The sequence below is a fragment of the Oryctolagus cuniculus genome, chromosome 2 (assembly GCF_051225735.1).
Source record: "Oryctolagus cuniculus isolate XC-2025 breed Fujian yellow rabbit chromosome 2, ASM5122573v1, whole genome shotgun sequence".
Classification (NCBI taxonomy): Eukaryota; Metazoa; Chordata; class Mammalia; order Lagomorpha; family Leporidae; genus Oryctolagus; species Oryctolagus cuniculus.
The window spans coordinates 138,624,205-138,641,030 of NC_142868.1; the positions used below are offsets into that span (position 1 = coordinate 138,624,205).

At 47.6% G+C, this 16,826-nt stretch overlaps 1 protein-coding gene and 1 long non-coding RNA gene across 3 annotated transcripts in view; one reads left to right on the forward strand and one right to left on the reverse strand.

Annotated features, from left to right (window-relative positions):
- ANTXR1 (ANTXR cell adhesion molecule 1) overlaps positions 1-16,826 on the reverse strand; it is a 241,179-nt gene that overhangs the window by 17,091 nt on the left and 207,262 nt on the right. The window lies entirely within an intron of this gene.
- Positions 1-16,826, forward strand: part of LOC138848597 (uncharacterized) — a 28,212-nt gene that overhangs the window by 2,661 nt on the left and 8,725 nt on the right. For both annotated transcript variants that reach the window (XR_011386601.2, XR_016229314.1), the window contains 3 exons: positions 8,075-8,259; positions 11,648-11,774; positions 14,083-14,229. This is a non-coding gene — a long non-coding RNA (uncharacterized LOC138848597). Of the gene's footprint in view, positions 1-8,074; positions 8,260-11,647; positions 11,775-14,082; positions 14,230-16,826 lie in introns of those variants that run through there.

Consider the following 16,826-nt stretch of genomic DNA (forward strand, 5'->3'; position numbering starts at 1 on the left):
TGGGGATGGACCAACCGTATCCCAAAATCATATGGAAGGCTGCTAAGTGCTCATATCTAACCTATGCCCAATGTATAACCTGCACCTAAAGCTACAAGGAATTACTTATCAAACAAATGAATGAATGTGTAGATCCAGGTTGAGAAGGACTCATTCTGATGGCCCCTGAGGAGGTCAAACAACCACTGTAAGCTAAGAAAGACAAAAAGATACTGGCTGACATAGAAGTTGTTGTACAAATAAAACCTCCCTCTGATGCTTGAATCTCCTCTTTAAATCTCCTCATCATACAAAAACATGGCATGTTGTATTTGCACCTGTATGGTTCTGATGAATCTCAAAGAGAGAGAGAGAGAGAGAGAGAGAGAGAGAGAGAGAGAAAATGAAATTGGAGAAAGGAGATCCAGGAAAAGCGAACAGGAGGTCAAAGTTGTCACTAACCGGGGATTGGCTCAGGACAAAGGCTTATGCAGAGATGCCACTGCTGGTACAATTTAGCAGGGGAATAAACTGATAATATTTGTTGTTTCAAGAGGATGCACACAGTGCTGAATGGTGATGTGATGTGGTACACTGTAAGTACTGTTTAGCTTCACTCTTCTAAAAGCCAGACATGAGCATGACCATCTTTTGTTCTTTGGCGGCATCAAGTCTAATACCTACTCCACGCGTTCCGCCATGCAGTGTAACAAGGACTTCTCCAAAGAGCCTGGTTTTAATTCACAGTTTGGATGGGTCTCAGTAATCCTGTTGCTCTAATGCACTTTTCTAAGATTTAAAAACCCCACCGTGGCATGGCCACACTGAGTGATTTAAAGTCTGACCCAGGATGAACTAGTTTTGTTCAACCTTCCTTTTCTCCCTTTCTGCCTCTCCCTGTTAACAATCGGGAGGATATTTTTCCTGCCCTCATCCATGTCTCCAGCTAAATAAGTCTCCTTAGAACCATCATTAGTGTATCATTTTATTTATGTTGGGGTATTTGCCTTCAAAAACTGGAGCCAGAAGATAAACTGACTGAGGTTACTTAGCCAAGAGCATTATTTAGCTTGGATGAAAAAATGCAAAATTATGAAATGACTTACTCATCTGGTGCATAGTTCAAACCTCACCCTGCTCCCTATACGCAAGCTCACGGGGGAAGGTTTGTTTCCTCCCTTTGCACAATGTGAAGAACACTGTCTTCAGGGTGAGTCATTCCCCCCCCCCCCCACCGCCACGCCTATAGCATCATAGTGCTTTCCCTAAATGGAGGTAATAGTAATTAAAATAAAAAAAAGAATCGCTTTGCTTTTGTGACTTCTATACTGTCGCCAGTGAGTGGCAGTGTTACAGACTGAATGTGTGTGAATGTGTGTGTTCTTCCAAATCCATATGGTGAAACCTAAATCCCAGATGGGGTGACGGATTAGGGATGAGGCCTTTGGGAGGCAACTGGGGTTAGATGAGGCCATGAAGGTATGGAGTTTGTGACGTGAAAGAAGACACCAGGGAGCTGCTCTCTTTTTCAGTACCCAGGCTTGGAGAAAGACCCTGTGAGCACACGGCCTGGAGAGGGCCTTCACGGGAACCTTGCCATGCCAGCACCCTGCTCTCAGGGTTCCAGCCTCCAGAACTGTGAGGAAAAGGATTTCTGTTATTGAGGTTACCTGGCCCACAGTGTCTTGCTACGGTAGTCTGGGCAGACCGGTATCCTAAGCAGGCATGTGTCGACAGGTCCTCAGCACATCACACAGGCACCACTTTCCTATCCTGCAGCCTTGTCTCACCAGCCATGCTCCCTAATCACATGCACTCACACGAGGGACCAGGTGCTTGTTAGGAAGTGAGACGTTTCTTGTTGCATCTCTCATTCCCGGAGCGTTTACACTGTGCCAGCCTTGGTACTAACTGCCTTGTATACATTATCCCATTTTGTCCTCCTAACAACACTTGGTGAATATTATTATCCTGAGTCAAAAACATAAAAATGGACTCAGAAAGGCTAAAGGGGCACTAAAGGGGCGCCTCTTTTTCTTCCCGCATGGTCTCTCTGTTAAGGGAATGGTAGAGTGGAGATTTAAATCACGCACTTTCTTGTGAGTCACGTGTTTTTAGATGAATCTAAGGCAAAAGGAATCAAGAGGCACAGCCAATGCACAGAGCCGCCCGTGGTTAATATCATGCATTTGGGAATTGGCTTTGGGTCCCAACACTTCCTTGCTCCCGTCATTCTGTTCCAGGTTTCCACATCTCTGTTTCAATCCCTTCAGCTACCATCCCTAGAGAAGAACCCAGTATCCCTATCCCTCCTTCCAATCAGAACGTGCTTGCCCCCTTCCTTCAACCTTCTCCGTGCCTTCAAAATGACAGATGTCATTCATAAGCTGGGTCCACTAGGGTGGTTTATCTATTAGCAGGTTCTAGCTTTTGTAGGTATAGAGGTATGCTGGGACAGAGATGGATAATTGTCTTCCATCTCCATCACCGCTTCCTCCCTTCAATCCTGGAACTCCTGAATTTCAATGGCACATGACCATCTAGTAGTGACTATATTTCTCAGTCTTCCTTGCATAAATTGGTTCAAGAGGCAGTAAATGATACTGGATGGCCTGACCTAGTGTAGAGCATAAACTGCAGGTGAGTGTGGCCACCTGTGCAATGAGTGGCCCTGTGGCTGCTCTGGCCATCTGGATGTGAGCATAGGCTGTGCTTTAAGAGGAAGGGAAATCTCTGTCCTTGTCCATTCTTGACTCTGCAGATGAGGGCCACACTCCAGGGTGTTGGAGAAACAAGGCAGGAGGAGCCTGGGCCTCTGACCCTTGACCCCAGAGGAAAAGGACAAGTTCTACTCTGTTTAAACTTGGATTACTTTGGCCTTTTGCTACATCTATGAACATAGCCAAAACTTTAAAACTCAAGAAAATAACTTCCTGAAGACAGTGCTGATTATGACAGTGCTGGACCCGGGAACTATTGCAGTGGGCTCATGGAGTGGTGTTCTGGGAACGGGCTGGGCTTCAGGTTGCCTCTGCATTTAGACCATGCAGTTGAGCACCCACTTCAACTTAAAGAGGCGATTCATGCCCAGCTGGCCCTGCCTGCTCTTCAGGTAAGGACTGCTGGCTGGGGTTCTACCCAGGGCAGGGACCTCAGAGAAATCAAGGGGAGGCAGCAGTCAGAGCGCTGAGCCATCATGGCTGATGCTGTGATTGGTCAGGAAAAGAAGTGGAAAATTTACAGCACTCAAAATCTGGGATTCATTTAGGAGTAAGAAGCATTAATTTAAGTTATACAACCTCAAGATTGTTTTCAGGCCTCCTTTCAGCCCCAGTGTGCTTCTTAATTCTGAGGCCATGTGGAGTTGGACCTGAAATGACACCGTGACCCAGAACCGAGATGCCTCCTTTCCACAGTGCAGGGAACACGGCACTAATCCAGGCTGTGCTGATTTAGTGTTTGTGATATTTCTCCCCAGGCCGGGCAGTGCTTATGATCTGTATGATTTGGGAAGAGATGGTTTATTAGACTTAGATTTAGGGAGATTGTAGAGGAATCATAAGAGGAAAATTTATGCCCTAAATCCATTGGAAAGAGGCATGTAATACAGTAAGGCCTTTGGGTATTCCAGCTCCTCCCTTAGATAAAGAATGCTATTAATTACTAATGATTTGTATTTTCTCACTAGAAGCAATTCCACAGGGAGCTCCACTCAGAGGCACCACGAGTGGCACTGGCTGCTTCATTTCTGCAGATTTAAGTGGTCAGTCCTGGTTGCACAAGCCCTTACCTACATCAGGGCTCACCACAATAGCAGAGCAGCCAAAAGCCACCTGGGGGCCTGTAGGGGCCTGGGGCTCTCCCACCCCTCTCAGCCTCCTCTCAGTGGTTCTACTGGGTCTCGGGGCTGGTTTCTTGACCACTGTTTTGGCTCTCCATGGATTGACGAGACGTTTGCGAGGAGCCTGGCCTTTCCTTCTGCTCCCCACCCCCCTTGGCTTCATGACCTGCTCCATGCCTTTCCCTGATTGGCCTTTTGCCAGGCTCTGCTGCAGAGGATAGGAAGAGGGTCCCCTAAAGGGCTTCTCCCAACTGGGTCCCAGGAACTGCTCACAGACATCAGCCCTGGGGTGAGTTCAGCTGATAAACCCAAATAAACCCTGTGAGTCCAGACAATCCAGGCACGAGAAAGGTGACCTCATGCTTAGTAAGAGCACTCTTTGTTCAGTCTCCAAAGACCCTGCAAGTGTGGGGGGTGTTGGTGGTTTGGTCCATTCCCCATTCTGATGCTAAGGCCACTGCCTCCCCCCAGTTCACTGAGGCAGAGGATTCTTGAGGTTGAGAGGGGCGCCTGCAATTGGGGCAGAGGAATGCAATTGTGGGGCAGTGTGGGGAGACACCGCAATCCTCAACAGCTCACTTTGATCTTCTGGGAGCTTTGGATGTGAGGTGGTAAAATTACGAATAAGCAAAAAGCCCCTAGCAATGGGAGAGCTCCACACTTCCTTGCCTTGGGACATCCCTTCCTACTGCCTATACCCCAGACACATCCGAAGTAATACCTGGTGTGCCAGTCGCAACCTCAGGGTCCCTTGTGGGCACCTCGTGGCGATCTTCCTAAAAGCCAGAGTGTGCCCCTGGAGGGGACTTCCCTGGACATTGGCACATGTGTTTATCAGCCTAATCACCCGTCCTCCTGAGGCCAGAGAAAAAGTACTCAGGACAGCTACATTTGGGGTGGTGGTGTATGTCTGGGGAAAGGGAGACTGGAAGGTCCAGTTTTGATGGGAATGGGAGAGGCAACGAGAAAAGTGTGCATAGCACAACAGAGAAGGGATGAGACGGGATGGGGAGGGTCCCAGCAGAGGGGTAGGGACTGCAGGTTTGTGCATGCGTCTCCCTGGAGTCACCTTCCCACATGTGTGCAAGGAGACTTGATAATCTCCAGGGAGATTTCTCTTTATGCATTAGTCACAGGGTATAATGTGGACTATTTGCAAAGGTTTTGAATATCTTAGTACTCTCATAAAAGACAGCAACGTCGAACTCCTCTGTTTCTTGTGACATTTTCAGAGGAAAAGGGTGTTGTCAAAGCTGCCAAAGGTCACACATTTGGGATGGAAGAGCAGCATGACTGTCTTCTAACCTGCAAGGCCCTTCTGCTGCCAGCTCCCAGCTGCTCTAGGCTGGAGAAGAGGCCTGTCCTTGCTTCTTCACACTGGAACCACAGGCGCCCCCAAATTGTGGAACATGCTGTGAGTCCAGGTCTCTTTCGGAAGGAAAATCACAAAAGCATGCATTCTTTTTTAAAAAATGTACCCTTTATGAAATACAAATGGCCAACAGACACATGCAAAAAATGCTCAGGATCACTAGTCATTAGGGAAGTGCAGATGAAAACCATGGTGAAATGTCATATCACTTCAAAAATGAAAAAATAACAAATTCTGGTGATGATGTGGGGAAAAAAGGTACCCTAGGCCAGCGCCGCGGCTCACTAGGCTAATCCTCCGCCTGCGATGCTGGCACACTGGGTTCTAGTCCCGGTCGGGGCACCAGATTCTGTCCCGGTCGCTCCTCTTCCAGTCCAGCTCTCTGCTGTGGCCAGGGAAGTGCAGTGGAGGATGGCCCAAGTGCTTGGGCCCTGCACCTGCATGGGAGACCAGGAGAAGCACCTGGCTCCTGGCTTCGGATCAGCGTGGTGTGCTGGCCGTAGCGGCCATTGGGGGATGAACCAATGGCAAAAAGGAAGACCTTTCTCTCTGACTCTCTCTCTCTCACTGTCCACTCTGCCTGTCAAAAAAAAAAAAAAAAAAAAAAAGTACCCTAATACACTCTTGGTGGGAATGTAAACTAGTATAACCATTATGGAAGACAGTATGGAGACTCTTCAGAAATCTGAAAATAGATCTACCATATGACCAGCCATCCCATTCCTGGGAATTTACCCAAATGAAATGAAATGAACATATGAAAGAGTTATTTGGGGCCGGCGCTGTGACATAGCAGGTAAAGTCACTGCCTGCAGTGTCGTCATCCCACATGGTTGTCGGTTCTAGTCCTGGCTGCTTCATTTCCTATCCAGTTCTCTGCTATGGCTGGGAAGACAGTAGAAGATGGCTCAAGTCCTTGGGCCCCTGCACCTGCATGGGAGACCTGGAAGAAACTCCTGGCTCCTGGCTTCGGATGGGCTCTGCTCTGGCCGTTGCAGACATCTGGGGAGTGAACCAGCAGATGGAGGATCTCGATCTCTCTGTTTCTCTTTCTGCCTCTGCCTCTCTCTAGCTCTGCCTTCAAATAAATCAATCTTTCAAAAAAAAAAAAAAAAAAAGGAGTATCCCTCTGTTTATTGCAGCTCAATTCACAATAGCTAAGATGAAATCAAGATATTCATCAACTGATGACTGAATAAAGAAAATATATTTATATATACACTATGGAATACTACTCAGCCGTAAAAAGGAATGAGATCCTGTCTTTTGCAACAAAATGGATGAAACTTGAAACATTATGCTTAGTGAAATAAACCAGTCCCAAAACTACAAATATATTTTCTCTGATATGTAGTAGTTAATATAGAATACAAAAAAGATATATAGGAATGAAATGGACATCCTGTGATTTGATTGTTGTTTTTAGCCCTTGTTTATACTCCTGTGGAACTGTGGTCTTTATATTTCTTACTTGTTGAATATCATGGTTAGTGGTGCATTAAGCCTGTGATTACAGAGTGAAGTAAAATTATGTTTTTGCAAAAATTAAAGACAAAAAAGGGAGGAAGGAGATGGATTGAGGGAGGGAAAGAGGAATGGAGGGAAGGAAGTATGGTTATCTTCTTAGAATTGTACCTATGGGGGCTGGTGCTATGGTATAGCAAGTAAAGCCACCGCCTGCAAGGCCAGCATCCCATATGGGCACTGGTGCTAGTCTCGGCTGCCTCACTGCTGACCCAGCTCTCTGCTATGACCTGGGAAAGCAGTAGAAGATGGCCCAAGTCTTTGGGCCCCTGTACCCATGTGGGAGACTCGGAAGAAGCTCCTGGATCCTGGCTTCGGATCGATGCAGCTCTGGCAATCGTGGCCAGCTGAGGAGTGAACCAGCGGATGGAAGATATCTGTCTCTCTCTGCCTCTGCCTGTCTGTAACTCTGCCTTTCAAACAAATAAATAAACTTTAAAAAAATAAAGAATCATACCTATGGAATACATGAAACCTGTTCTCTTTATGTTAATAAAAATTTGAAAAAGAAAAAATTACTCTTTTATGTGAATGCTTTTATTTATTTGACAGGTAGAGAAAAAGAGGGAGAGACAAATCCCATCTGCTGAGCTGAGAACTCAGTCCAGGTCTTCCACATGGGTGCCAGAAACTGAAGTACTTGAGTCATCACCCGTGCCTTCCAGGATATGCATTAACAGGAAGCTGGAGCGGGGAACTGAGCCAAGCGCTGATGTGGGATATGGGCATTTTAGCTGCTGGGCTGAACACCTGCTCCCCATGCATTCTTTAAATAAACAAAAGGGTACCAATCCCTCCTCCTATCTGAATGTGCATTAATGAGCACAAAAAGCAGTTACACAAAGTAATTATAAAAGTACAACTGATGCAAATGAAACCACAGAGGTTCTGGCCAGGCAGAAGGGATGTAGAGAGTACGTGTGTCAGAATCCCAGTGCTGCAGAGCACATCCTTTCTTGTGAACGCTATGCCAGGGCTGGGAGGGCAGTTCCATTTTTGTAGAAGTCTAAGGGCACCTAGTAATAATGCCAGCAGCCCCTTCTTCCCCACCCAGTGCCTCCAGGGTCACCCCCGCGGCCTTCTGGCCTGGTGCTGCTCTGCCTGAGACCAGAATAGCCCCCTAAATATTAGTCTCTGGGGAAAAGAAAGTTTTCTTGGGTTGCTTGTTTATAGTTAGAGAGTTCTTCAGTATGTTACACAGAATGACTACCTGCCGTGTCGCAGGTGGGCACAGATGGGGACAAGGATGGTTCTGTCACTCCAGAATTAATATCTGGGAAAACATCGCTGTCTAATCAAGAACACTGAAGGAATATTAAACACTAGCTTTTTAAGCTCTTGATGTTTTTCAATTTCAGAGTTTCAAATCTTGGGCTGGTCTGCCAGAAAACATGACCTCATCATCCGCTGTCCCTGGTGAAGGAAAATAACCATGGACTGAATGAAGTCTGAATTTCATACCAAAGCTCTGAGTCTGAAGACCTTGGGGGGCACCAGACAAGGAGAATGACAGAAGACCAGAGGATAAGTTTTTTTAACAATGGTGAGCTTGCAAATGAGTGTCCTGGGGACCTGGGCCACAGAGAGGTGGCGCTCGATAGGACGGAGGCAGAAGCTGCCTGGCAGGGAATGGCTGTGCCCTGATGGGAAGGGTCACGCCCCCTCCCCACTAGGCCTTTGCTGGAAAGGACTGGGGCATTTTCCAGCCCCCAGGGCGTCGGCTCGCACATCACTGATCAGGTCGAAGTTCACCCCTTAGTGCTCACATTAGCCTCTTTCTCTCTCTGTTCTTAGCACTTCTTTCCTTAAATAAAAAGAAATTAGGAGATGAAAAACCTTACAGAAAGAAGAGAAAAGAAAACCCAGGGTCACTGACTTAACTCAGCCACCTTTGGTATTTGGAAAAGGTTTGGCTATTTCCACAGTTTACATTTTCCCATGTCAATGGGTCTCCTTTTTTCAGATGAAGTAACAGAAAGCAGGCTTTTTTTTTTTTTTTTTTTGTGGCAGGGAAAACTAAGTCCAGGCAAAATGAATTTGATGCATGCACAGTTTCTTTGATGAGCTGACCCATGATTGCAACAAAGACTCCATGAAATCCCTTTCACTTTATTCTAAGGTCCCCTTTTTACTCTTACTCACATTGGAAGTCAAATCGTGATATAAGGACAAGATAGGGCTTTATATGGAGAATGAAAAAGAAATCATCTTGGGGCTGGAATTGTGTCATAGCAAGTATTGCACCGCCTACAATGCCGGCAGCTCACATGGGCACTGCTTTGAGTCCCGGCTGCTCCACTTCTGATCCAGCTTTCTGCTAATGAGACTGGGAAAGCAGTGGAAGATGACCCAAGTACTAGGGCCCCTGCAGCCACGTGGGAAACCTGGAAGACACTCCTGGCTCCTGGCTTTGGCCTGGCCCACCCCTGGCCATTGTGGCCATTTGAGGAGTGAACCAGCAGATGGAAGATATTCTTTCTCTCTTTCTCTCCCTCCCCCATTTTTCTGTAACTCTGCCTTTCAAATAAATAAAATAAATCTTTTTTAAAAAAATACATAATATTTCATATTGGTATATGGGCTAATAAAGCCTCTAAATTCTGATCTTTTTTTATGTGAGATTTTATTGTATTTTAGGTGCATACACTTGTATAGATGCTCCCCCCCCCCCCGCTTTTTTTGACAGGCAAAGTGGACAGAGAGAGAGAGACAGAGAGAAAAGTCTTCCTTTTTCTGTTGGTTCACCCCACAATGGCCGCTGCGGCCAGCGTGCTGCACCAATCCAAAGCCAGGAGCCAGGTGCTTCTCCTGGTCTCCCATGCGGGTGCAGGGCCCAAGCACTTGGGCCATCCTCCACTGCCTTCCCGGGCCACAGCAGAGAGCTGGACTGGAAGAGGAGCAAGTGGGACAGAATCCAGCACCCCGACTGGGACTAGAACCCGGGGTGCCGGCGCTGCAGGCGGAGGATTAGCCTATTGAGCCGCCGTGCCGGCCTATAGATGCCTTTGAAAAGTACCTTTACACAGATTTTCATGGGAGGTAGCTATTTTGGGGAAAAAGCATGCCCTGGGGTGTGGTTCTGTGCAATTGGGGGAGGGGCTTTATGGTTTCTGATCAACAGGCAGCTGGTATAAATGCGTAGTATCATTTAAGAGCGTCACACTGTGGCAAAAAACAAACAAACAAAAAAAAACAAAAAAAAAACCCTTCCCATATGATTCTACTTCTCAGCTTATACATTAATATTCCTGATATTTTTTCTGGGGCACTCCATTCATTCTCTACTACTTAAATCATATTTTACTTAGTGGATTTCACTTTATTAAGATGTCTGAGTGAACAGTCTTCCCAGCATATATCAAATAAAATCATCCTGCAAGTTTGAGGGGATGATGGTTTCCCAAAGAGTCTAAAAGCCACGCGGACACCGGGAGGGGCATCACTGGCACAGAGGGCTCTCCAGCGAGCAGCTGCTCCTTGTTAGTCTCGTTAGTGAGTTAGGGGTGATCCGCAACCAGCTCTGCCCAGCCGGCAGACAATTGGCCTTGTGTCCTCCAGAGGAGAGTCAATTTGCCACACAAATACATTCTAAGAGGCACATGCAACTTGTGCTAAGATATGAAATACAAATATTGAAAAGCTGTTTAAAAGAAATAAAGAGCAACACATACCTACTATGAGAGCAGTTACCATAATTTATAATTATTATATACTGCAAAGAGGCCTTTACAAGTTTTACTTATTTCATAGGCAGAGAGGGCAAGAGCTGGGCTGAGATAGGCCAAAGTTAGGAGCCAGGAGCTCAGTCCTAGTCTCTGACATGGGTGGCAGGGACTCGGCTACTGAGCACACATATCACTTGCTGCCTTCCAGGGTGCACGTTAGCAAGAAACTAGAATTTGAAGCAGAACCAGAACTTGAATCCAGGCACTTATATGGGATGTGGGCACCCGTAGAGGTGTCTTAACCTCACAACCAAGTGTTGGGCCTCAAAGAGGTCTTTACAAAGTTATTTATTTATTCATGTATTTTCATTGTATTTGAAAGGCAGAGAGACAGGGAAAAATACAGGGACAGATGGAAAGAGATCTTCATCTGCTGGCTTCACTCCCTAAATGCTGGCAATAGCCAGAGCATGGCCAGGCTGAAGCTAGCAGCCTAGAACTCCATCTGGGTCTTCCACAAGGACCCAAGTGCTTGAGCCGTCATCTGCTGCCTCTCAGGGTGCATGTTAGCAGGAAGCTGGATTGGAAGCAGAGTAGCTGGGATTTGAACCAGGCACTCTGATATGGGATGGGGGCATCCCAAGCAGGGACTGAACTGTTGTGCCCCCTCCCCAAAGAGGCTCTTTATGTTTGGGGTACAAGCTGTAATTATATTAGTGTCACAGACCCAGAGATTTCAAAGCAAAGGCTTGTTGTCCCTTTGGCAATATGGGAGGAAGCTGAGTGATCTTTGGTCAAGCATTTCTTACTACTCTGGGCACTAATGCTAACACTTATTGGGTGAGGAAACCTCACTTCAGAGAACAGTACTACGGCTGTGACTATTTGATTCTGCCGGGGCACTGGGAATCCAGTGTGGTCTGCTCTTACGGATGCGTCAGCAGCTCTGTATAAAGAGGAGGCAGCAAGGATCGTTGCTCCCTTTCATGCGTGGGAAGTCTGAGCTACAGAAGGTTTGGGAACAGCTCCAAGGTGTCTTTGCAGCCGTGAGACTGCCTTGGCTCCCTATTGGAATTTTTCTACTAAGTATTTTTGCCCTTTCAATAGGTGGAACCATCAATAACATAAAGGTTAACCAAAATAGACTTCAAGTTCATTGGACTCCCATTTCTAAGTCTGCTAACTTAATACAGTGCAAAAAGGTACTGTCTTGCAGTTTGAGATGGTAACAACTTCCTTACAGTGTGTAACTTTGGTTTTCAACAGCTAAAAGCCCATTCAAAAATACAAGGAGAGATGGAAGAGCTCAATGTTAGAGGAACCTCTTGGTGGTGGAGGCGACATAGGGCGGAGCTGCAGTTTCCAGCAGCTCCTGGCTCTGACGGATGACAAGGTATCTAGGCACTCGCCGCCACATGCACTGATGACTCCTGGCTGGGAGGGGCTGCCTGGTGCTGGGGGGCGTGGAGTCAGGATTCTGGAGAGCAATGGCCAAGCTGGAACAAGAGGCTGATTTAAACAAGATGGTCCTTAGGATTCCAGGCTGAGGTCTAGTCCTTTAGTCAAGAAAATCAATTTAGGAAGCACGACTGATCAGCAGGATCCCGGGCCCAGCTACAGCCTGTGTGAGGAGGACACTGGGTGGGGGGGCTTCACACCACCTGGTTAACACGAGACAGCTGTGAGACGCGAGTGCCTGAGAAAAGCCAGGGGTTCTCAGGTCACATCGGGAGGTCAGTGCTCCTCCCTCTACTCTGCTCTCTGGTGGTGAGACACACCTGCTGGGGCACTGGAGCACCCCTGCCCAGAGACTTTGGATTCACTGGGAAGAGAACACAAGCTGGGGCTGGTGTTGTGGTGTAGCAGATTAAGCTACTGTGTGAGCGCTAGTTTGTGTCCCGGCTGCTCCGCTTCTGATCCAGCTCCCTGCTAATGCACCTGGGAAAGCAGTGGAAGATGGCCCAAGTGCTAGGGCTCTTGCATCCACATGGGAGATCCTGAAGAAGCTCCTGGCCCCTGGCTTTGGCCTGGCCCAGCCCCAGCCATTGTGGTCATTTGGAGAGTGAATCAGCAGATGGAAAACTCTCTCCCCCCCCCCCCCCTCTCTTTCTGTCTATAACTCTGCCTTTCAAATAAATAAATAAGTCTTTAAAACACACACATACACACACACCCCAGAAGCCAAAGCCCCACCCTGTGCCATCAGGTCAGGATTACCAAGAAAGGGTTGCAGATAAGGAGCTTGCAGCACTTGGCCTTGGGGCCTGTCTCATAGTCATTAGCGACACAAAGGATGCTGAATGACTAAAAGAGCAAGGTCTATACTTAGCAGGTAGGTTCAGGGAGACAGATATGCTGGTTTTCATTAGGCTTGTACTGAGTGTTTTGCTTCTGGTGGAAGTAAAGTTCAAGGTCCTTAAATGGGAGGGATTTGACAGCTCTCCCTTTGGGGAATTTCTGGCAGGTCGACTAGGGAGACACTTAGGCACAGAGAAGTCTTTCTCAAAAGCAAGGGCCGCAGCCCATCTGGCTTATGCATGCTCTGAAAGAACCCTCAATCTAACAGCAGGACCCCTGGAGCCCTGAGAAGGAACATGGCAGTCTTCTCGCTGAGAGGCTGCTCTGGGAAATACCCCCATCCGTGGTGGACGAGGAAGCTGTGATCTGGGATCTTACAGTGGCTTTATTCCTTTAAGTATTAATTAAGTCAATGTAATAATAAAAACAATACTACTACTAATAATACTCTACATTATAGCCATTAGCAGAACTACAGATGGGTTTCCTGATGTCAAAACAGAGCAGCTATTAAGGCTCCTGGCTTGTTTTAATTGGATCCGGGCCTTTCAGACCCAAGTCTTCAGCCTTTGGCACCATTTATATTCCTTTTGCTTGAGGGCCCCGACCCCAATTAAGTGGTGAGTCTAGGTGGGGTGGGGACACGTAATAGGCCTTTGGCTTTCTGTGAGCCTTTTATGAATGCTACAAGTTGCAGTGGCCAGATGCTCTGGGCTGGGTGACACCTTGGGGTGGGGGGGAGGTTCCTGGCTGTCTGGTTTTGGCTCCAGTGTGATTTCTGACTTTTGCTGAAAGTTGGTCATTGTGAAAGCAGGAAGCACGACCCTCTCCTGCAATAGCCCCAGGCTCCCAGGATGGGCGTTGTGCTTTAGGAAAAAGGGACCAGGACCCAGCACACCTCAGCATGTTCCAGTGAGTTTCTGCTTTTGCCCGGCCTGTATCACTATTGTGTCATCAGTGAGGAGCAGTAAATTATTCTCCCGAATTTTTAAGCGTGGCTATGGCACACTGAATCTATTACTTTTAGACTGAAAACACAATGTGATCTCCCTACTGACTTATTCTCAGCACGAAAGCATAAAAGGATACCCAGTACGCTTACTATTGGTTTTAGAACTAGAAATGAAACCTAAAATTCCCAGCTGTCATATACTACTATTGCCTGCAGCTCAAGTACTTTCAGAAGAAATGCTCTTTAGAAAGTGACCCCGAACATCTAAAACCCACTGCAGCTGACTCGCACCCACTGCAGCTGACTCGCGGTCAACAAAGGCATGCGGCGACTTTCCTGCCTGGTGGCTGGGGTGGGGAGCTGGCAGCATGAACTGTAGTAACCTTTGTCTCCATGGTGGGCATTGCTCTTTTGAGGGGCCTCCCACCTAGCTTCTCTCTGTTCCCTTCAGACTCTCTGAAGCCCCACACTGAGCTCCTGGGGACTCTGGAGCCACCTAGAAGAGCCAGCCCACCTGAGAACCTTCCAGCAGGAAGCGGCCCTACTGGACCTTAGTCTGACCTGGAGGCAGCAAATCCCCAAACCAGATGGCTGCAAGGTAACAGATGCTCATGGGCTCTTCTCCATGAGAATCCAAGCTCTAAAGGGACGAGGGCCTTTCTGTATAGCTCCCAGTGCCTAGGAAAATAACTGAATTGTGTGCTATGACTGTCCCCCTCCCACACAGGCCCTCCATCCAGGCCTGCTTCCTGTCCCCCACCCACCTGGCCTAAGGTCATTTTCTTATAACACTCAGCAGACACTTTCTCATAATATGCACCAGGCACTGAGCTGAGCGTGTCATGCGCACTACTGCATTGGATTCTCACAACCCTCCATGCACTCCTTTTACACGTTCGGAGGAGGTAATTAGGGGAAATCACACAGTGAATGGCTGGGTTTCAAACCACTCTGCCTCATGGTATAGCCTCTGTTCTTAAACCTTCAATTAAGCAATCCTGAGTCCAGAACCGGAGTTGCCAGGACAGAAATAATTACAGCAAATCGAACTCTCCAAGACGCATGCCATGCTTTTGCAAGAGGCGAGTGGCCTGTCCTCTCTGAGAAAGCCTGGGGAGTTAGGACTGAGGGCGCTGCTGCTGTGACCTGGACGCTGGCCAACAGCAGGGACAGGAGGCCCTGAGGCCCTGAGCACTTTGGTGGGAACTGCTGACTGGGGAGATGCACGTCAGTCCTTGGCAGGAAGTGAGGGCAGATTATTAAACAGATGGCTTCTCAGCTCCACAGACAGGAAACAGTGGTCGTCCCTGTGAGCGAAGGTTTGCAGAGACTGAACTGTGCCAAACCTCATTTATTTTGCAAGCCGTTCTGGAGTCATAGATGGGGGCTGACAGATGTAGTTTATCTCCATCTCAGCAAATTATTTCACACAGCGTCTCAAAGCGCATTTAGGGGAAAGATGGAAAGAGGGAGGGAGAGGTTTAATTGCAATTTACATGGCTTGGGGAAGGCTGAACAAACAGCACCCAAAGAGTGGTAGTCAGTGTAGCAATGACAATGGCCATTTGTTGTGAGTGCCAAATGCAGGGTCACGGGTCGGCAGCACCGAATACATATTTGTTGGCAGCGGCAAACTCACGGGGGACTCCTTAGGAGCCCCATGAAAGTGTTCTTTCTTTGATTTAGCAAAATTTACAAAATAGATGAAGAGTGTGGCAAGTAGAGGGGACAAGGTCTGTTCCTTGAATTAGGGTGGCAGAAGTAGGCTCTATTGTCCATTGGTTCTGCTCTCTGGAGCCCAGTCTCTTGGACACGGGGTGGCTGAAGATGCTAATGGGTCTTTCACAGGTTTTGGGTGCTCTCTGTCTCATGAGCACGCAGGGATTCTGAGCAAGAGGCTGACTATTGCTGCGGGGAAACTCTGTGTGTGTCTGTGTGTGCATGTGCATGTATACGTGTGCATGTATGCGCCCACATGTGGCTGTGTTTCTATGCATGTGTCCATATGCCTATATGTATGCGTGCATGTGTACATGTAGGTCCATGTCCATGTGTGCGTATGTCCATGTTTGTGTGTGTGTCTGGTTTCCTGGAAACCAAACTGTCCGTCTGGAACCAGATCATCTCCACTTGGCATCTTTCACATTGGGTTTCTGCTAAAATTTCATTTAAGAAGGATTTTTTCCTTTTGGCTCAAAAATGTCTGAAAACCACAGAATCTGATTATATCTATGATTCCTTCTAGCTCTAAAAATTAACTGGTTCTTAAAAGTACTGTGGGACAATGGAGGGCTGAAGGCAAGGCTTTAAAAACATCGGCCTCCTCCAGCAGGTCCCCTTTGCCCTCTGGTGCTGTCTCCACAGCAAACCTTTTATAAAGTGCCCCGCTCCTGGCTTGCCGGCTCCTTTCTCATACGTTCTCCTCCTGGGGCCCTTCAGGACCCTGACACGAGTCTTCCTAAATGTTCCTCCTGTCAAGCTGCCTTCATAAGCGCAAATGGCTGATGCTTTCCATTGACTTATAACTGCATGGACAAAAAAGACTCAAACTGACAGAGAGAATCCAAACAGTGTGGGCAAGTGACAGATCTGAGGCTGAGGGAAATGCTTGGTGCCAGTGGAGACTCCACAAGTCCTGCCTCCAGAAATCCAGCCTGCAGCCCTGGTTCATTCATTCATTCATTCACAACTACTTTTGAAGCTCCTCCCACTTATAGGCCAGCACTAGGCACTGTGGGTAAAGTGAGTAACAATAATCTGAGTTCTTACTCTTATGCGGGTTGTGGAGAGGAGGTTAGTTTACATAAAAGTCAATTCATTAATTCAGTAATTATTCACAGGATGCCTGACACAGGGCCAGAGTCAGGAAGAAAGCAGATGAAGTTCACGCCCTCTGGGCTCACACTGAAGTGAGTAGGTCACTGGAATCAGAGGGAAGTGTGTCATAGAAGTTAAAGTGGGAGTTTTGTCCAGGCTCCGAAATGTAAGAGATTCTGAGATGTCTCAGCACCCACTGTGGATTTCCAAGGGAGCACCTAGAAACTGGCTCTGATGTGCTTGGATCCTCAGGCAGACGGAGGCTAGGGAAGGGGTCAGGGCAGGGGGCATTGGTAAAGGGATTTCTCAGAGAGAAGAGTTGCTGTGCTGTGAGTCTCCAGTGGCTCTCCTGCCAGGGGGGAGAGGGGCTCCATGGAC